Genomic DNA, 22,620 nt, shown 5'->3' with positions numbered 1-22,620 from the left:
GAATACAATTCTTTGAATATAATTTCTTTATGACTTAGTTTATTGATGTTGAAATTAGTGAAACCGCACAAATTGCATTGACTAATTAGGATACTATTTAGCACAGATTTTGAATGAATAACCTGCACTTTGAAAAGTCTAAACATAATGTTAAACAAATAACATTGTAGCAGGTTCTGCGTGTATTTACCATATTATGAGGAATTGTGGACTTTCATGGGAGTGTTTGATTACTGGCTTTACTTGCAGACGTGACGTGAATCAGGTCCTATTATTAGCAGGCTCCTCTACAGCAAATAAAAATACTTCTCCACAGGAAGTAGGCTACTCAGAACAAGCTAGGCTGCTCTCGTTAGCCACTGGAGGTAAGGTGCCCTTATCTATACTCAATTGTTTAGAATATTTTAGGATTCAGACATCAGATTACATTTTTTCTCTCAGATTTTATAACATAAATGTAGAAGCTGTTATTTTTCTGCCAATAATCAAAAGCAGTTAAATTGAAAATGCTGTGGTGCTTTGATACAGTACTAGGATGAAGCTGAATCTTAACTAGCACATTAAACAATCCTAAAGGATAATTCATTAAAACCTGCAGCTCCACCACCAGTTGAGGTATGGGGCTGGGGAATTCATCAATTCTGTCAAATGCATTAGCATATTTTGACGGTTGTGTGTGTGCACGCGTCTCCTATTTGCATTGATCCTTTGAATTTGTGCTTGCTTTGCTGCATGCAAAACACCAGTTCTACTTGCAAGGGATTCACTTCAGTCTGAGAGGTCAATGTAATTATTACCACTGTAAAATTAGCCCAAACCTGGGCTACTTCCCTCCCATGCGTCACTGCAGAAATATCAAAGTGAATTCTCCCGAGTGGCGCAGCGGTCTAAGGCACTGCATCTCAGTGCTTGAGACGTCACTACAGACACCCTGGTAAGATTCCAGGCTGTATCACAACCGGCCGTGATTGGGAGTCCCATAGGGCGGCGCACAATTGGCCCAGCGTCGTCCGGGTTTGGCCGGTGTAGGCCATCATTGTAAATAAGAATTTGTTCTTACCTGACTTGCCTTGTAAAATAAAAATAATTGCTGTACCTTGCCATAACACTGGAGGGAGTGTCAAAGCATGAAACAAGTGTCTCAGAAGAGCCCTGCTACCCTTTCAAACACATGATGTCTATTACAACATAAAGGCCAAATGTTTTAGGTGTGTCAATGTCAATGGGAGGTTTATAATTATAAATGATGGACAACTAACCTAAGCAAGAGGTCATGGCTACATATCTTACTGTATAAAGACACCATACATGTTTTCATTTTGTGGGTCACATCAATGCACAAATATTGATGAGACATGTAGGCTACTGAAACAGTTTTCTGCTTTATTAATATTTGGAATTAATTACATTACTGTACTGATCAACCAAATATTATTGCAGACGGTAAAATGTTTTATTTACCTGTAATTCAAAATGAAATAAAAAAAAGGAAACAATTAGCTTACACTTCCGAGCTGACAAGGTAAAAATCTGTCGTTCTGCCCCTGAGCAAGGCATTAAACCCACTGTTCTCAGGGTGCCGAAGACGTGGATGTCAATTAAGGCAGGCCCCCGCACCTCTCTGATTCAGAGGAGTTGGGTTAAATGCAGAAGACACATTTCAGTTGAATACATTCAGTTGGACAACTGACTAGGTATCCCACTTTCCCTTTCTTGTTTCCCCCGCCTACAGTAAGCTGAAAACTGTGCGACCTCCTGAGTACTTAACATTTAACATTTAACATTTAAGTCATTTAGCAGACGCTCTTATCCAGAGCGACTTACAAATTGGTGCATTCACCTATAATATCCAGTAGAACAACCACTTTACAATAGTGCATCTAAATCTTTTAAAGGGGGGGGGTTAGAAGGATTACTTTATCCTATCCCAGGTATTCCTTAAAGAGGTGGGGTTTCAGGTGTCTCCGGAAGGTGGTGGTTGACTCCGCTGTCCTGGCATCGTGAGGGAGCTTGTTCCACCATTGGGGTGCCAGAGCAGCGAACAGTTTTGATTGGGCTGAGCGGAAACTGTGCTTCCTCAGAGGTAGGGAGGCGAGCAGGCCAGAGGTGGATGAACGCAGTGCCCTTGTTTGGGTGTAGGGACTGATCAGAGCCTGAAGGTACGGAGGTGTCGTTCCCCTCACAGCTCCGTAGGCAAGCACCATGGTCTTGTAGCGGATGCGAGCTTCAACTGGAAGCCAGTGGAGAGAGCGGAGGAGCGGGGTGACGTGAGAGAACTTGGGAAGGTTGAACACCAGACGGGCTGCGGCGTTCTGGATGAGTTGTAGGGGTTTGATGGCACAGGCAGGGAGCCCAGCCAATAGCGAGTTGCAGTAATCCAGACGGGAGATGACAAGTGCCTAGATTAGGACCTGCGCCGCTTCCTGTGTGAGGCAGGGTCGTACTCTGCGAATGTTGTAGAGCATGAACCTACAGGATCGGGTCACCGCCTTGATGTTAGTGGAGAACGACAGGGTGTTGTCCAGGATCACGCCAAGGTTCTTAGCACTCTGGGAGGAGGACACAAGGGAGTTGTCAACCGTGATGGCGAGATCATGGAACGGGCAGTCCTTCCCCGGGAGGAAGAGCAGCTCCGTCTTGCCGAGGTTCAGCTTGAGGTGGTGATCCGTCATCCACACTGATATGTCTGCCAGACATGCAGAGATGCGATTCGCCACCTGGTTGTCAGAAGGGGGAAAGGAGAAGATTAATTGTGTGTCGTCTGCATAGCAATGATAGGAGAGACCGTGTGAGGATATGACAGAGCCAAGTGACTTGGTGTATAGCGAGAATAGGAGAGGGCCTAGAACAGAGCCCTGGGGGACACCAGTGGTGAGAGCACGTGGTGCGGAGACAGATTCTCGCCACGCCACCTGGTAGGAGCGACCTGTCAGGTAGGACGCAATCCAAGCGTGGGCCGCGCCGGAGATGCCCAGCTCGGAGAGGGTGGAGAGGAGGATCTGATGGTTCACAGTATCAAAGGCAGCAGATAGGTCTAGAAGGATGAGAGCAGAGGAGAGAGAGTTAGCTTTAGCAGTGCGGAGAGCCTCCGTGACACAGAGAAGAGCAGTCTCAGTTGAATGCCCAGTCTTGAAACCTGACTGATTAGGATCAAGAAGGTCGTTCTGAGAGAGATAGCAGGAGAGCTGGCCAAGGACGGCACGTTCAAGAGTTTTGGAGAGAAAAGAAAGAAGGGATACTGGTCTGTAGTTGTTGACATCGGAGGGATCGAGTGTAGGTTTTTTCAGAAGGGGTGCAACTCTCGCTCTCTTGAAGACGGAAGGGACGTAGCCAGCGGTCAAGGATGAGTTGATGAGCGAGGTGAGGTAGGGGAGAAGGTCTCCGGAAATGGTCTGGAGAAGAGAGGAGGGGATAGGGTCAAGTGGGCAGGTTGTTGGGCGGCCGGCCGTCACAAGACGCGAGATTTCATGTCGTCAACCTTCTTTTCAAAATGGTTGACGAAGTGATCCGCAGTGAGGGAGGAGGGGGGGGTGGGGGAGGGGGAGGAGGATTCAGGAGGGAGGAGAAGGTAGCAAAAAGCTTCCTAGGGTTAGAGGCAGATGCTTGGAATTTAGAGTGGTAGAAAGTGGCTTTAGCAGCAGAGACAGAAGAGGAAAATGTAGAGAGGAGGGAGTGAAAGGATACCAGGTCCGCAGGGAGGCGAGTTTTCCTCCATTTCCGCTCGGCTGCCCGGAGCCCTGTTCTTCCAATGTTGTCCACTTGGGGAAGGTAGAAAATAAGCTGTACCATTACCCACCTCTTTACTGGCTTCTCATGCCACTACTGGTAACTTATCAGAACTCATGCATTGTGTAAGCATTAAGATAGGGAAAGGGGGATACCCAGCCAGTTGTACAACTGAATGTCTTCAACTGATAACATACACTATTTTGTATATTGAATTAAAAACACAAAAGAGATAACATAAACATTGAAGTGAAAGCATGTAAAATCAAGGCTTTATTTTCTCAATCTTTGAGACACAGACCATGAAACCCACTCATTCCCTATGAATACCTAGGAATCCAACTAACCATGTTTGGGCAATCTGGTAATAGTGTATTAGTTCAACCTGGGAGAAATTATGAACACGACTTGGATCTAACGTACATTAAGCAGTAGACACCATTGTCATATCACATGCAGTAAGCTACTCTATTATGCTTCAAGTATCTTTATTCCGTAGGATTAAAACACAATATAGTTTACACTTTATTCTAACTAAAAGCAAAACAATTAGCTATTTTAATTCAATTTTAAATAGTATTTTTAGGAAGTATATTACTTTTCGATGTATACAGTGCCTTCAGAAAGTATTCATACCCTTTGACTTATTTCACATTTTGTTGTGTTACAGCCTGAATTCAAAATGGATTCAATATTTTTTTTCTTCTCACCCATCTACACAGAATACCCCATAATGACAAGGTGTTTAGAAATGTTTGCAAATGTATTGAAAATGAAAAATAGAACTATCACCCTTGAGTCAATACTTTGTAGAAGCACCTTTGGCGGCATTTACAGCTTTGAGACATCTTTGGTATGTCTGTATCAGCTTTGCACATCTGGATCGCAGGTTTTCTCAAGCTCTGTTAAGTTAGATGGGGAGTGGCGGTAAAAAGCAATCTTCAAGTCTTTCCACAGATTTTCAATGGAATTCAAGTCTGGGCTTTGGCTGGGCCACTCAAGGACTTTCTTGTTCTGAAGCCATTCCGTCATTGCTTTGACTGTATGCTTGGAGTCATTGTCCCGTTGGAACGTAAATCTTCGCCCCCAGTCTAAAGTCGTTTGCCCTCTGAAGCAGGTTCTCATTAAGGATTTTCCTGTTTTTGGCACCATTCATTGGCCCCTTTATCCATACCAATCTCTCAGTCCCTGCTGCTGAAAATAATCCCCATTGCATGATGCTGCCACCACCGTGCTTCACGGTAGGTGTGGTGTTAGACGGGTGACGAGATGTGCCTGGTTTTCTTCAGACATATTTGGTATTTTATTAGGATCCCCATTAGCTGTTGCAAAAGCAGCAGCTCCTCTTCCTGGGGTCCACATGAAACATGACATAATACAGAACATTAATTGACAAGAACAGCTCAATTACAGAAGTACAGTGCATTTGGAAAGTATTCAGACCCCTTCCCTTTTCCCACATTTTGTTATGTTACAGCCTTATTCTAAAATGGATTAAAAAAATAATTCTCATCAATCTACACACAGTATCCCATAATGACAATGTGAGAACAGGTTTTTAGAAATGTTTGCAAATGTATTAAAAATAAAAACAGAAATATATCATTTACATAAGTATTCAGAGCTTTTGCTATGAGACTCAAAATTGAGCTAAGGTGCGTCCTGTCTCCATTGATCATCCTTGAGATGTTACTACGAATTGATTGGACATGGCTTGGAAAGGCACACACCTGTTTATATAAGGTCCCACAGTTAACAGTGCATGTCAAAGCAAAAACCAGGCCATGAGGTTGAAGGAATTGTCCGTAGAGCTCTGATACAGGATGGTGTCGAAGCACAGATCTGGGGAAGGGTACCAAACATTTTTGCAGCATTGAAAGTCCCCAAGAACAAAGTGGCTTCCATTATTCTTAAATGGAAGAAGTGAGCAATCGGGGGACAAAGGCCTTGATCAGGGAGGTGACCAAGAACCCGATGGTCACTCTGACAGAGCTCCAGAGTTCATCTGTGGAGATGGGAGAACCTTCCAGAAGGACAACTATCTCTGCAGAACTCCACCAATCAGGCCTTTATGGTACAGTGGCCAAACGGAAGCCACTCCTCAGTAAAAGGCTCATGATAGCCCGCTTGGAGTTTGCCAAAAGGCACCTAAAGGACTCTCAGGCCATGAGAAACAAGATTCTCTGGTATGATGAAACCAAGATTGAACTCTTTGTCCCGAATGCCAAGCGTCACGTCTGGAGGAAACCTGGCACCATCCCTACGATTAAGAATAGTGGTGGCAGCATCATGCTATGGGGATGTTTTTCAGAGCGCTCAGGACCTCAGACCGGACGCAAAGGTTCATCTTCCAACAGGACAATGACCCAAAGCACACAGCCAAGACAAAGCAGGAGTGGCTTCAGGACAAGTCTCTGAATGTCCTTGAGTGGCCCAGCCAGAGCCCGGACTTGAACAAACATTTCTGGAGAGACCTGAAAATAGCTGTGCAGCGACGCTCCCTATCCAACCTGACAGAGCTTGAGAGAATTTGCAGAAAATAATGGGAGAAACTCCCCAGCAATGCTCCCCTGTGCTTTCTCTGAATCGTGGCATTGAACGCTTTAGCAGGATTCTTTCTCTTCACAACAGGCTATGTGATTATTGCAGCTCATTGGGTGTAACTTTTGTTGAAAATGTCGATATCTTTTAGAAACAAAAAACGTTTTATATGGAGGATGGGATACACCCAAATCATTTAGGTTCCTGGATCCTTTCACAGCATTATAAGGCTGTGTTGAGACAATTACTTATCAATGCCCCAAGCCTAGCTCAGTTAATCCCTACCATTGTGACGCTGAATTGTCATGATGCTTCAGCAAATGTACATTATACCAGGGAAGTTGGTAAACACAATGTAAGTAGCCTAATTTATGTCCCTCTAACGGCCCTGAATGCCTCTGCTGATCCTACAGCTTTTGTATGCAGTAATGATGTGCCTATGAACCAGATTTATACTGTTAGCACTAAGGCGGTGTGCTCTAGTAGGAAGTCCACTGTGTGCAGCTCACCCTGCACTAACATAAATAACATGAGAATATCTACTTCTGCTAAGCTTCCCAGTAAAGCAATGAAAACAAGTAAGCATCCCAGAAGAAAAGTGCTCAAAATAGCCCACGTTAACATATGTAGCTTAAGAAACAAGGTTCGTGAAATCAATAATTTGCTAGTAACAGATGACATTCATATTCTGACTATCTCTGAAACTCACCTAGACAATACCTTTGAAGATACAGTGGTAGTAATACAAGGTTATAACATTTTCAGAAAAGACAGAAATGCCAATGGTGGAGGTGTTGCTGTTAATATTCAGAACCACATTCCTGTAAATATTAGAGAGGATCTCATGTTAAATACTGTTGAAGTAATATGGCTACAGGTTCATCTGCCTCACTTAAAGCCCATTCTTGTGGGAAGCTGCTATAGACCACCATCAGATGGCTCATTCATCACAAATCCGACTGATATTGCCAAATTTAATGATTTTTTCATTGGCAAGATTAGCAAACTTAGGCATGACATGCCAGCAACAAACGCTAACACTACACATCCAAGTATATCTGACCAAATTATGAAAGACAAGCATTGTAATTTTGAATTCCGTAAAGTGAGTGTGGAAGAGGTGAACAAATGATTGTTGTCTATCAACAACGACAAGCCACCGGGGTCTGACAACTTGGATGGAAAATGACTAAGAATAATAGAGGATGATATTGCCACTCCTATTTGCAATATTTTCAATTTAAGCCTACTAGAAAGTGTGTGTCCCAGGCCTGGAGGGAAGCAAAAGTATTTCTGCTACCTAAGAATATCTAGATGAGGAATTCCTATGTAAGAATGCTGTTCATTGACTATAGCTCAGCATTCAACACCATAGTACCCTCCAAGCTCATCATTAAGCTCTGGGCAACTGGGTCCTAGGCTTCCTGACGGGCCACCCCAGGTGGTGAAGGTAGGAAACAACACCTCCACTTCGCTAATCGTCAACACAGGGGCCCCACAAGGGTGTGTGCTCAGAATGGGACCGCCGAGTGCTTGAAGTGCGTGGCGTGTAAAATATTGTCTGTTCTCGGTTGCAACACTCACTACCGAGTTCCAAACTGCTTCTGGAAGCAACGTCAGCACAAGAACTGTTCGTCGGGAACTTAATGAAATAGGTTTCCATGGCCGAGCAGCCGCACACAAGCCTAAGATCACCATGTGCATCGCCAAGCGTCAGCTGTAGTGGTGTAAAGCTAGCCGCCATTGGACTCTGGAGAAGTGGAAACACATTCTGTGGAGTGATGAATCACGCTTCACCATCTGGCCGTCCGAAGGACAAATATGGGTTTGGCGGATGCCAGGAGAACGCTACCTGCCCCAATGCATAGTGCCAACTGAAACATTTGGTGGAGGAGGAATAATGGTCTGGGGATGTTTTCATGGTTCGGGCTAAGCCCCTTAGTTCCAGTGAAGGGAAATCGTAACTCTACAGCATACATTCTAGACGATTCTGTGCTTCCAAATTTGTGGCAACAGTTTGGGGAAGGCCCTTTCCAGTTTCTGCAGAAAGCGAGGTCCATACAGAAATGCTTTGTCGAGATCGGTGTGGAAGAACTTGACTGACCTGCACAGAGCCCTGACGTCAACCCCAACAAACACCTTAGGGATGAATTGGAACGCCGACTGCAATCCAGGCCTAATCGCCCAACATCAGTGCACGACCTCACTAATGCTCGTGGCTGAATGGAAACAAGTCCACGCAGCAATGTTTCAACGTCTAGTCGAAAGCCTTCCCAGAAGAGTTGAGGCTGTTTTAGCAGCAAAGGGGGGACCAACTCCGTATTAATGATTTTGGAATGAGATGTTCAATGAGCAGGTGTCCACATACACTACATTGCCAAAAGTATCTTCATATGATATCTGAGGAATGATCTATGCTTCTAGAAAGCAATAGTGCATACTGAATAGTACCTCAATAAATTCTGTTTGTTTTTCAATCTGGTGAAAGTCTCAGTGAGATAAAAATGCTTAGCCAATATATTATTTTGTTGGAACTCATTTTAAGAGCCCACACAGCACCCTGGTGTGGATTGGAGGCTACCCCTGCATCACTACGCTAGCCAACTATACATCCTCTCCTTTTTCACTCACCCTCAGGGATCCCACGTGCCTTGGTTAGGAAAGAGATCTCAGCCAGTTGTCATTCTATGGAGACAAAGGATAACAGGAGAATAGTTTAAGGTGAGTCCATGTGTTCAAGTACATCAAGCAAGGCTCAAATAAATCCAAAAAGGGATAGTTCACCCAAATTACAAATGTACATATTGGTTTCCTAGTATCGGGGTTATTTACTTGCATTTTGGGCCAGAAATGCATTTTGAGACAATGGCTAGTTAAATAAAACCAAAGCATGGTTTTACCTTGTCCATACACTGCTTGCCAGTTAAGGAAACCTAATTTGGGTGGACAATCCCTTTACCCCCTTCCATAAGTGTAAGTGAACATTTGATCAAGTGTATTAAGCAAGACACAAATGCCCTCCACACACGCACACAAGACAGCTGGGAATGGGACCCTTAACAAATCATTGAGGGACACAGACTGGTATGTGCTAGGTGCAAGGTGTGAAGTTGTCAAAATGGCTTTTATGGTTTACAGAAGACGATACAGAGCACTCTAAGAAAAAGGTACAGTTAGAAAAAAGGGTTCCAAAGGGGTTCTTCGGCAGTCCCCATAGGATAACCATTTTTGGTTCCACATAGAACCCTCTGTGAAAACAGTTCCACATGAAACCCAAAAGGGTTCTACCTGGGAAAAAGAAGGTTACCCAAAGGGTTCTCATATGGGGCCAGTCGAATAATCATTTTAAGTTATAGATAATACCTTTTTTTCTAAAAGTGTATAAGTTCTTTTCCAGCTGTGTCAACCACTACATTATCCATTTGTAGACAGCTCCACACTTTCCCTAATGTCTTACCACAGCCACCGTGTCTCAGTCACAATGTCTGTTGCACTTATCTGGGTAGTTGTCAATCGAACCCCCCCCCCCCAAATTTTTTTTTATTTCCTTATCAAAAATGTCAAATAGTTACTCATCATAATGTATTATTACATTACCCAGGAAGCAGTTACATACAGTTATATTACTTTATAAAATATGTTATCTATTGTCATATGGCCGGATAATGTTGACTTTGGCCCAATTTAAACTATTTGAATGTCCAGATTTATCTACGCTTGTAAGTTATTTAGCACGTCCCCACCTTTCTCCAGAGACAGAATGATCATCTATAACTTGTTAATATCAGTGTTGTAACCAAGATTGAGTTAATGCATACATTAATCAGAGGATGCTAATAAAGAGAAAAACTATATAAAAGGCTATTTAACAAGGTTTTAATGGGATATTGTCTTTTGAGGGTGAATGGTAATCTAGGGCTGGGCAATAAATCAATATCAATAATTATTGAGGTAATTACTTCACTCAATAATGGTATAAAAACTTTTAGATTCATTTTCGATAATGTCGATATAGAATAATTAGGTACAGCAGTCCATTTCACCTCTGTGACGCAGCAGGAACGTGTGGAGAAGTGACAATATGCACGTGGAGAGGGTATACGCCCACTAAAAACCACTTAGCACCTCGAGTGATGGAGTAGCCACTATTAACCATGAAAAATTAGTGATGTAGGCAAAAACAGTGGCAGTGATAGCCATGGAGAAGGAGCAGCTTCCAACAAAGAAATTATTGATAAAAAGGGTTAAACTGTTTCAGTAATTTGGAAGTGGTTTGGCTTTTTGAAGTCCGACAAAGAGCAGAGCAATGTTCGGTGCAAATTGTGCCGTAGACAGGTGGCTACCAAGTCTGGTAATACAACAAACATTTTTCAACATCTGAAGCAAAATCACTCTTTGGAACATGCAGGAAGTTTGAGTTTGCGCCACGGTATTGATAAACGCCCCTCAAGCACCAGCCAATCTAGGGATGTTTGCCCGAAGCAGTCAACACTGACAGCGTTTATGCCCTACAAGCAAACATTGAAAAGACAAAGGCAACACAAATGCTATTATGCATTACATTGCTAAGGACATGCTACCAATTAGCAGTCGAAAGGGAAGGTTACAATTTAAGTGACCCCAGGTACGTGCTACCTGGCCGCAAACATGGAACAATTTTCCTTCCAAGTATAATTTTATGTGTAGCTCACATAATTAAAAAAAAAAGTTACCTTTATTTAACTAAGCAAGTCAGTTAAGAACAACTCATTTACAATGACGGCCTATCGGGGAACAGTGGGTTAACTGCCTTGTTCAGGGGTAGAAAGACCTAGATTTGTACCTTGACAGCTCGGGGATTTGATCTAGCAACCTTTTGGTTACTGGCCCAACGCTCTAACCACGTTTTTTTCAGGCATTCTTGAGTTTAAAGCAGACATGCACCTTTTAAACATGATTTGATTAATATCGTGATAATTATCGTTATCGAATGAAAAAATATATAGATATCGTGATAATTTATTTGCCATATCGCCCAGCCCTAATGGTATCTGTCATGGTGGAAGCAGAGGCGTAATCCACCCGTTTTTACTATCAGGGGCCACTGATAGTAAATTTGACGTAATTATGTGTAAAATTAACAATATTTTCTATATTTCCCAGGGCATGATGGGCATCTCAGGGCATGGGCATCCCAGGGCATGGGCATCCCAGGGCATCTCATAAGGTAAATGGAGTCTAACATGAGTTGCTTGAGGAAGGTGACAAGTGTTCTTTCATGTATGGCCAAGATGTATTTATGTGAGTCCTTGCAAACAGGCCCCAGCTATTACAATGTCAGATGGTGAGGCCCAGACAGTCACGCACGTTGAAGTGCCTCATGGTCAGTTGAAGGAATCCAAGAACAATTTCACAGGTTTATCTTTGTCCTCAAGGATAAAAGGAAGGAACAATGACATGTAAACAAGATGGGAGGAGGACTATTTTTTTATGGCCCTCTCCATATAGGGCTGAACAACACTCTTTATAAAGAGGGATGAAGGCCTGGAGATAGACAATGTGCCAGACATCCTGAAGGTAGAAGAAGTCTGCAGAGGAAGATAAACATTAGAATACCTAACAACTATCATTGACACATCACTAGGCACAAATCAGAAAATACATAGCTGGTCAGAGGACTGATGTTGGTCTGAAGTATTTGTCTATTTCATCCTCAGTAGAGATCTGTTCCACCAAACAAGGGGTGACCAACAACAGGTAAGAATCGTAAACTTCCACCCTAAGGTTGTAGTGTAGGCACACACTCTTGACAATGGCCCCAATTCAATCTATTCACTTAAATAAAAGAAAGAACACTACTAGACTTTGTTACGGGATAAACCGGATCACTCTGAGTTCCAATGTGGCAATTGTTTGCTTGCCGAGGATCATATGCTTGAGGTGCCTTCCTTGATCACGCAGGTCACAAACCTACGTAAGAAACTGGGGAAAACGCAGAGTGGAATGTTTACCTTTTCTATGCCGGTGGCTGGACGGCGTTTGCGGTTGTTGGATGCATCTCCGCCTTGTCGTTTGTCGTTATCGGACTGGCCGGTGTTGCCCGGAGCTTCCCCATCTGATAGCAGAGTCGAAGGAGCACAGCAAGAGGAGCAAGACAATCAACGATGGTCGCATGTCACGAGCTGTGGAAGCCGAAGACAGTGGCCTCCCACAAAGCAGTCTATACTCCCAACGAGAGGCCCGGAGCGGATACAAACAACAAATCATTTCGCCGTCCTGGAGCCTAATTTTCCTGCGCCCTCGTCACTGGGGGTACCTGTGTCTGCGGCCGCAGTGCCTACTCCTACGACTTCGAAGTCAGCAACCTTCCGTCCCTGCCCTGGATCGAGCGGGGCTTCTCCATCTGTCGGAGGCCTGCACCAGGCGCAGGGAGCAACGGGCTCAAGTTATCCTGCCTCTCGCCCGTCCATAAAGGGTTCTCCGAATCCTGTGAAGAGTGGGAGTGGGTGGATTTCCTCGTACTGCTCGCCAGCCGTGATTTTGGGCAGCTCCATGGTAAGAAATGTGACCATTCCTGGTGCAAAAACAATGTCCTATCCTGGAGCTCGAGTAAATTACATTACTAAGCTGCTCCCGAATGTACTATGTCGTTACATGGAAATCGATTGTATCGTAGTCCATGTGGGTTTTAATGATATTATGAAGGGCAGCTCTGAAGAGTTGAAACTGGATTTTAAAGAGCTGATTGACTCTCTGCTAGACACTAATAAAAGACCCACCATATCGTGGCCCTGTGCCCTCTCTGAATCGTGGCATTGAACGCTTTAGCAGGATTCTTTCTCTTCACGACTGGCTACGTGATTATTGCAGCACAATGGGTGTAACTTTTGTTGACAATTTTGATACCTTTTGGAAACAAAACACATTTTATACGGAGGATGGGATCCACCCAAATCATTTGGGTTCCTGGATCCATTCACAGCATTATAAGGCTGCGTTGAGACAATGACTTATCAATGACCTGAGCCCAGCTCAGTTAATCCCTACCATTGTGACGCTGAATTGTCATGATGCTTCAGCAAATGTACATTATACCAGGGAAGTTGGTAAACACAACGTAAGTAACCTAATTTATGTCCCTCTAATTGCCCTGAATGCCTCTGCTGATCCTACAGCTTTTGTATGCAGTAATGATGTGCCTATGAACCAGATTTATACTGTTAGCACCAAGGCGGTGTGCTCTAGTAGGAAGTCCACTGTGTGCAGCTCACCCTGCACTAACATAAATAACATGAACATATCTACCTCTGCATAGCTTCCCAGTAAAGCAATGAAAACCAGTAAGCATCCCAGTAGAAAAATTCTCAAAATAGCCCACGTTAACGCCTCTTAAGGATCTGACCTTTTTTCAATTCTCACCTAAGATGACATACCCAAATCTAACTGCCTGTAGCTCAGGAACTGAGGATATGCATATTCTTGATACCATTTGAAAGGAAACACTTTGAAGTCTGTGGAAATGTGAAATTAATGTAGGAGAATAACACATTAGATCTGGTAAAAGATAATACAAAGAACCATCATCTTTGAAATGCAAAAGAAAGGCCATAATGTATTATTCCAGCCCAGGCGCAATTTAGATTTTGGCCACTAGATGGCAGCAGTGTATGTGCAACGTTTTAGACTGATCCAATGAACCATTGCATATCTGTTCAAAATGTTATATCAAGACTGCCCAATTTTCAAGTTCATAATTGTGCACTCTCATCAAACAATAGCATTGTATTCTTTTACTGTAAATTGGACAGTGCAGATAGATTAACAAGACATAACTTTCTGCTCATATCAGATATGTCTATGTCCTGGGATTTTTTGTTGTTACTTACAACCTCATGCTAATCAAAACCTATGTTAGCTCAACCGTCCCGCGGGGTGACACTGATCCCGTTGAGGTTAAGAAACAAGGTTCATGAAATCAATAATTTGCTAGTAACAGATGACATTCATATTATGACTATCTCTGAAACTCACTTAGATAATACCTTTGATAATACACTGGTAGCAATACAAGGTTATAACATTTACAGAAAATACAGAAATGCCAGGGTTGTTGTTGATATTGAGAACAACATTCCTGTAAAGCTTAGATCTGTAAAGATCTCAAATATTGTTGAAGTAATATGGCTACAGGTTCATCTGCCTCACCTAAAGCACATTCTGGTGGGAAGCTGCAATAGACCACCAAGTGCTAACAGTCAGTATCTGGATAACATGTGTGAAATGCTTGATAATGTATGTGATATCAACAGAGAGGTATATTTTCTGGGAGATTTAAATATTGACTCGTTTTCATCAAGCTGCCAACTCAAGAAAAAGCTTCTAACTGTAACCAGTGCCTGCAACCTGGTTCAGGTTATCAGTCAACCGACCAGGGTAGTTAAAAGCAGTACAGGAATGAAATCATCAACATATTGATTTTATTTATCCTTTATTTAACTAAGCAAGTCAGTTAAGAACAAATTATTATTTACAATGACAGCCTACCGGGGAACAGTGGGTTAACTACCTTGTTCAGGGGCAGAATGACAGATTTTTACCTTGTGAGCTCGGGGATTCGATCCAGCAACCTTTCGATTACTGGCCCAATGCTCTAACCACACGGCTACCTGCCGTGGTCACATCTTTACTAATGCTGCAGAAATTTGCAGAAATTAGCTTGAAAGCAGTATCCAGATCCATCGGATGTAGTGATCATAATATAGTAGCCATATCTAGGAAAAACAAAGTTCCAAAGGCTGGGCCTAATATAGTGCATAAGAGGTCATACAATACGTTTTGTAGTGATTCCTATGTTGTTGATGTAAAGCATATTTGTTGGTCTGTGGTGTGTAATGAGGCGCAAACAGATGCTGCACCTGACACATTTATGAAATTGCTTATTGCAGTTACTAATAAGCATGCACCTATTAAGAAAATAACTTAAAAAAACTGTTAAATCCCCGTGGATTGATGAGGAATTGAAAAATTGTATGGTTGAGAGGGACGAGGATAAAGGAATGGCAAATAAGTCTGGCTGCACAACCGATTGGCTAACGTATCGCAAATTGAGAAATCATGTGACTAAACTGAACAAAAAGAAGAATAAACTACACTATGAAACAAAGATAAATTACATAAAGAATGATAGTAAAAAAACTTGAGCACCTTAAATTACATTTTTGGAAAAAAGCTAACTCATTGAATCAGATGGCTCATTCATCCCAAAACCCACTGATATTGCCAACTACTTTAATGATTTTTTCATTGGCAAGATTAGCAAACTTAGGCATGACATGCCAGCAGCTAACACTACACATCCAAGTATATCTGACCAAATTATGAAAGACAAGCATTGTAATTTTGAATTCCGTAAAGTGACTGTGGAAGAGGTGAAATAATTATTGTTGTCTATCAACAACGACAAGCCAACGGGGTCTGACAACTTGGATGGAAAATGACTAAGAATAATAGCGGATGATATTGCTACTCCTATTTGCCATATTTTCAATTTAAGCCTACTAGAAAGTGTGTGTCCCAGGCCTGGAGAGAAGCAAAAGTAATTCCGCTACCTAAGAATAGTAAAGGCCCCTTTACTGGCTCAAATAGCCAACCAACCAGCCTGTTACCAACGCTTAGTAAACTTTTGGAAAAAATTGCGTTTGAGCAGATACAATGCTATTTTACAGTAAACAAATTGACAAGACTTTCAGTATGCCTATAGGGAAGGACATTCAACAAGCACAGAACTTACACAAATGACTGATGATTGGATGAGAGACATTTATGATAAAAAATATTGTGGGGGCTGTTTTGTTAGACTTCAGTGCCGCTTTCTATATTATTGATCATAGTCTGCTACAGGAAGAACGTATGTGTTATGACTTTAACCCCCCACAATATATTGTGGATAAAGAGTTACCTGTCTAACAGAACAGAGGGTGTTCTTTAACGGAAGCCTTTCCAACATAATCCAGGTAGAATCAGGAATTCCCCAGGGCAGCTGTCTAGGCCCCTTGCTTTTTTCAATCTTTACTAACGACATGCCACTGGCTTTGAGTAAAGCCAGTGCATCTATGTATGCGAGGACTAAACACAATACACGTCAGCTACTACAGCGACTGGAATGACTGAAACACTTAACAAAGAGCTGCAGTTAGTTTCAGAGTGGGTGGCAAGGAATAAATTAGTCCTAAATATTTCTAAAACTAAAAGCATTGTATTTGAGACAAATGATTCACTAAATCCTAAACCTCAACTAAATCTTGTAATAAATGATGTGGAAATTGAGCAAGTAGAGGTGACTAAACTGCCTGGAGTAACCCTGGATTGTAAACTGCCATGCTCAAAACATATTGATACAACAGTAGCTAAGATGGGGAGAAGTCTGTCCATAATAAAGCACTGCTTTACCTTCTTAACAGCACTATCAACAAGGCAGGTCTGGTCAGCTGCCACAAAAAGGGACTGTAAAGCGTCTGTGTGTAGCTGGTGAGATGAGTCAGGCGCAGGACAGCAGATAAGAGTAAAGAAAGCAATTTTACTCAAAATATATCACAATACACATCGTGAATACAAGGCCACACAATACGGACCGCAATACAATAATCAATTACTCAAAACAAACATGGGGGAACAGAGGGTTAAATAATGAACAAGTAATTGGGGGGTTGAAACCAGGTGTGTAAGACAAAGACAAAACAAATGGAAAATGAAAAGTGGATTGGCGATGGCTAGAAGGCCGGTGACGTCGACTGCCGCCTGAACAAGGAGAGGGACCGACTTCGGCAGAAGTCGTGACAGGGACTTATAAAAACCCTTATTCAGAATAAAAATATTCCAAAACATGCATCTTGTTTGCAATAAAGGCACTAAAGTAAAACTGCAAAGAAATGTGGCAAAGAAATTAACTTTATGTCCTGAATACAAAATGTTATATTTGGGGCAAATCCAACACAACACACCTAAAACAAAAGGTCGAATATACACTGGAGTTACTTACTAAGACGACATTGAATGTTCCAGAGTTGCCTAGTTACAGTTTTGACTTAAATCGGCTTATAAATCTACGACAAGACTTAAAAATGACTGTCTAGCAATGATCAACAACCAACTTGCCAGAGCTTAAAGAAATGTAAAAAGAATAATGCAAATATTATACAATCCAGGTGTGCAAAGCTCTTAGACTTACCCAGAAAGACCCAGAAAGACTCACAGCTGTAATAACTGTCAAAGGTGATTCTAACATGTATTGACTGTGAATACTTATGTAAATTAGCTATACAAATTTTCACTTTGTCATTATGGGGTATTCTGTGTAGATGAGTGAGAGAAAAAAAAATATTTAATCAATTTTGAATTCAGGCTGTAAAACAACAAAATGTGGAATAAGTCAAGGAGTATGAATACTTTCTGAAGGCACTGTATAATGAGTTATGCACTTTTCCTTTTACTGATATTAAAAATGAAACAAAACATTTGTTGATTGAATTGATAATATAATTTAAAGTAACAGGTTGCTCAAGCTGGAGACAACATAAACTGTGGAAACATAATTTACTTTTCTTTAAGAATGTTACTGTGAAGGAGATTGATTGCCACCCATCAGAACCCGCTATAGTTTGATAATGGCAATGTTCACCTTCCTGCACGAGCCCGCTGAGCTGTTTCACCTCAGAGAGATCTACTGTATGCAGCCTGGATGATCTACGTAAGTAATGACCTGCCTGCTGAAATCTCAATTAAATCAAACATTGATTGGAAAATCTTTCATCATATAACTCAGTGGTTCCTAACCCAGGGGTGCTAAATTACTAAAATGTAAATGTGCCCCTACAGGGGGGCACCAAAGTTTCCTGGGGGGTTGCAGGCCCCCCCCCCCCCCCCCCCGCAAGATATCTTCAGTTGGTCTTAAAGTGGAAATAGGTAACTTTTCTTTTTTGTGTTTTTTACTTTCGGTTTTGTACACCAGCTTCAAACAGCTGAAAATATAAACATTTCATTATGGAAAAGATATTTCAGCTGTTTTGATGGTACAATGATTCTGGTACAGTGCTTGTTTTTCATAATAGGTGAACTATTAGAATTATAGCAACCAGGAAATGGCGGCGCAATTTCTGCATAGTGCATCTTTAATTATAATTTGCAGATTACCCCATGTAATGTATGGCTGAAGCCTTAACGTTGAATACTTATAAGGCATATGACATCCAATAGCCATAATATCATTAATATTTATATTCATATTAAATAATTCTCTGGCATCTTTTGTGTCCTAAAACTATACAAGACAGGATATGTCCTAGGGGAAACACTGTTATATACAAAACAAAGACCACACTAAGAATATGAGGTAGGGAAAATCTGTATTCTTGTCATCAACAACGTTAAAGGTGACCAAATATGTATCGATACATTGTCTTGAAAACTCTTGTAGCCTTTTCTGTGTCATTACAATTTAGTCTCCATATCTGCATTATCCTAGATGTACATAGATTTTAGACCACTGTATTCGAACAAGGCTGTCTTGTTGACAGCCTTGAATACAGACGACAACATACTTCTATGAAGATATTCATGGCTGGCTGAACATATGCCATCAATGTTGGGTGAACGTATGCCATCAATGGGCGACAGGGTAACCTAGTGGTTGGAGCGTTGGACTAGTAACCGAAAGGTTGCAAGTTCAAATCCCCGAGCTGACAAGGTACAAATCTATTGTTCTGCTCCTGAACAGGCAGTTAACCCACTGTTCCTAGGTCATCATTGAAAATAAGAATTTGTTCTTAACTGGCTTGCCTAGTTAAATAAAGATGAAATAAAAAATGCTGGCTGAACGTATGCCATCATGGCTGACTGAACTTTTGCAATAGGGCTACACGAGTGGGGTGTTTTGACCTTAATATTTCAGTGTTAAATGTATATGAAAAGTATTACATTGTCTAACATTAATTTGATTTTTTAAATATTCTATTTTCACTGTGATTTTGTGCAGTGAAACGAGCTTACGACCACTGGGTATTGAGACCTCATGATATGATATTATCACAATACTTAGGTGCCGATATGATATGTATTGCAATTCTCATGATTCTATATGTGATTTTATTGCGATTTAATGTTCCAAACATATTGCTCACTATATAGTATGTCTGCTGCAGAGAGACAAGACAGAGCATGTCAAATTTCTGGGGGATCAGTCATGGAAATAAAAGTGCTGAAAACACATTGGCTCACTATTTAAAAAGAAAATTGAGGCCAAGCTTTAGGATGAAAAATACAGGAGTTTTGGCGCAGGTACATCCGAATAGCGCTAGGTAATGCTACGTAGACTTTTAAAAACATATTTTTTTTAATCGATACTTGGGAGTCAAATATCAATACAATATGGTTAAAAAAATGATATTGTGACATGGAACTGTATTGATTTTTGCCCCCATCACTAGAGTTTAGCTAAAATAAAGAAAATTGTTATGAGGATAAACTTCACATCTGCCGTTACATCACCCATTATGTTATCCTGCCCAGATGGTTCTGTGTTTCCTATGGAAAGACAATACTATCCTGAGAGTAAATTGAAGGTGACCTACAAGTGTATCCTCATGAAATATTTTCATATTGTAAATTAATTTGGTACATTACAATTAGGTCTTGTACAATACATGTATTTTTATTACAGCCATGGCTATAGTCAGTTCTGGTCTTTGAAGGCCCAGACCCTACAACACGACAGGTTCCAGAGTATAGTGTTAACTTCACTTAAAGACCTTTCAGGTCAACTAATCCCGTGGTCTAAGACACTGCATCTCAGTGCTAGAGGCGTCACTACAGACACCCTGGTTCGAATCCAAGCTGTATCACAACCGGCTGTGATTGGGAGTCCCATAGGGCGGCTCACAATTGGTCCAGCGTCGTCCGGGTTTGGCCGGTGTAGGCCATCATTGTAAATAAGAATTTGTTCTTAACTGACTTGCCTAGTTAAATACAAAATAATATATATATTTTTTTTAAACGATAATGGATGCATACAGTATATCCAACAGAATAATTATTGATAGAGGAAAGTCTTACAGCAAATATAAATGAGCAAAGTAGTGCAACAGCTTGAACAGAGAAAAACCTACAAATTATATGGAGAAATGCATGGATAAAGTAAGAAAATGAAAAGTAATTGTCACGTTCGTCGTAAGTATTAGACCAAAACGCAGCGGGAATGTGAATACTCATCTTCTTTTCTTATTAAAGAAACTAAACAAAACACTTGAACAAAACAACGACGAGAAAACAGTCCTGTGAGGCACACAGCTACACTTGGAACAACTACCCACAAAAACCCATGGAAAAACACCTTCAATTAGAGGCAATGAGTCACAGCTGCCTCAATTGAAGGTCAACCCAATAAACTAAGCATAGAAATAGAAAAACTAGAACGAACATAGAAATATACTAACATAGAACATAAACCAAAAAACCCCGAAACACATAAAACTAACACCCCCTGCCACGTCCTGACCAAACTACAATAACAAATAACCCCTTTACTGGTCAGGACGTGACAGTAATACAATACAAAAAAAAATCTAAACAAGGGCAATTGTTTTACATAGGCTACTTAGAGGCCTACCCATTAAAAACTGTTAACGGTACCTGAACTGTATTCGGTTACAAAAAGTAAATTTATAAGGGTCCAGGGCATGGAGACAAAAATCAGATAGAATATTTAGAAATGAGATGATGTACAGATGTAGAGGGGAGAAGGAACTTGAAATGAGATGATGTACAGATGTAGAGGGGAGAAGGAACTTGAAAGCAAAATGAATTAGCTGAAAGAGATGAAAAGTGAAATGAAGATCAAATTGAGGAAAAAACAAAGTTTATCACACAAATCAGCTGGTTTAAAAGTTACCCTCCGTCCCAATGGGAATTCAATAAATATCTAACGTTCTACGGTAAATTCTATAAAAATCTTCAAAACTAGCTTGCAACGATAGATGGAAATAAAACTAGCAATTGTGCTTGCTGCCGCAGCGTGACGTGAGCAGAAAAGGTAACGTGTTAACCAGCGCATCTGTACGTTCATGGTATCAAAAGACAGAAATTAAAGACATAACAAATCTAATTAGGAGTAAATAAAACAATAGACACTAATAGTGTACAATAAAATGCTACCGTTAACTTCTTACCATCTCTTGTGTGTGGCCATGTTTGGTGTCCCTGACAGGAGGTCTCCCAATGCAAGAGGCTGGACCTGCATCTGTGAGTCACATGGAGGAGAGATTGATGATGGATACAAATAAGGTTAATACCACATGTAACTGCCTGAGTCTAAACAGGACACTTATGTTATCCTGTTGATTGTTAGTAAGCCATACTGTAGTACAACTCTTTAAAACAGCCAGCAACTCCAAAGGGAGTTTTCAGTTACCCCACAAATAAAAAACTAAGTGTGACAAAATTCGGCAAAACTGTCTAATATTCAATATCTGCGGGGTGACAGAGTAAACAATTTGCCAGTCAATGAACACATGTAGATAGCTACTTTACTGTACAAGGAGGTCCACCATTGTATTGGGTATACACAGAAATGCAAGTGACAAACAACCTTTCTTGCAACCTTCACTTTAAACTCAGCTTTCAAAATCATTCTAAAGCCAACAATCAGTTACATTTATAGTGCAACACATTTCGATTACATTTTTTTCTGTTAAAGCATCTACAGTATGGGAATAGCACAAGCCCAATAGCATCAGAGCGTTAACAGCAATGCAAGGACAAAGACAAACACTGAGATATGAGTTGCGTGAGTTTTCAACGACCTTTGTGTCACAACAGATGCATGGACATCCTAAAGATAGTGCAGTCCTTGAAATGCAAAGGAGAATCAAGTTACACAGCAGAACAGTGGTAAGGTGTCCAGCCATCATTCCTTCTATCTGACAGACAGAACACAGTGTTGATAACACGAGAAGACTGGACAGCTGAGAATGAGGACGTATAAAGAAAGGTTGAGCCTAGAATAGACTGCTCAAGTATTGAGACTAAGTAAGGAGCTTGATGAGAGAGAGTGTGGTCCTTTGTAGCTCAGTTGGTAGAGCATGGCACTTGCAACACCAGAATGGGTGATTAGATTCCTGAGAGCATAAGTACGTTGAGTCGCTGTAGATAAAAGCGTCTGTTAAATTGCATATATTTTATATTATAAACCAGGTAGTCTGGGTCCTAGATGCTGAAGGCCATGGTATATTAGACATTATAAACTGGGTGGTTCGAGCCCTGAATGCTGACTGGCTGACAGCCGTGGTATATCAGAACGTATACTACATGTATGACAAAACATTT

At 41.3% G+C, this 22,620-nt stretch overlaps 2 long non-coding RNA genes across 3 annotated transcripts in view; one reads left to right on the top strand and one right to left on the bottom strand.

The window, feature by feature from the left end:
* The first annotated feature begins 185 nt into the window (after window positions 1-185).
* On the top strand, window positions 186-11,461 carry LOC115149554 (uncharacterized). Its single transcript, XR_003866902.1, has 3 exons — window positions 186-365; window positions 8,905-8,988; window positions 11,410-11,461. It is a non-coding gene; the product is annotated as an uncharacterized LOC115149554 (long non-coding RNA).
* LOC115149546 (uncharacterized) overlaps window positions 4,766-22,620 on the bottom strand; it is a 26,119-nt gene continuing 8,264 nt past the window's right edge. Inside the window, exons 2-4 of one of the 2 annotated variants that reach the window (XR_003866901.1) lie at window positions 21,465-21,535; window positions 8,899-8,952; window positions 4,766-5,075 (exon numbers count right to left, since the gene is read on the bottom strand). This is a non-coding gene — a long non-coding RNA (uncharacterized LOC115149546). Of the gene's footprint in view, window positions 5,076-8,898; window positions 8,953-20,874; window positions 21,105-21,464; window positions 21,536-22,620 lie in introns of those variants that run through there. The other variant, XR_003866900.1, reaches the window with a different exon arrangement.

The sequence above is a fragment of the Salmo trutta genome, chromosome 2 (genome assembly GCF_901001165.1).
Source record: "Salmo trutta chromosome 2, fSalTru1.1, whole genome shotgun sequence".
Lineage (NCBI taxonomy): Eukaryota > Metazoa > Chordata > Actinopteri > Salmoniformes > Salmonidae > Salmo > Salmo trutta.
The sequence above is the reverse complement of the archived record's forward strand: the minus strand, read 5'-3'. Positions and strand labels throughout refer to the sequence as shown.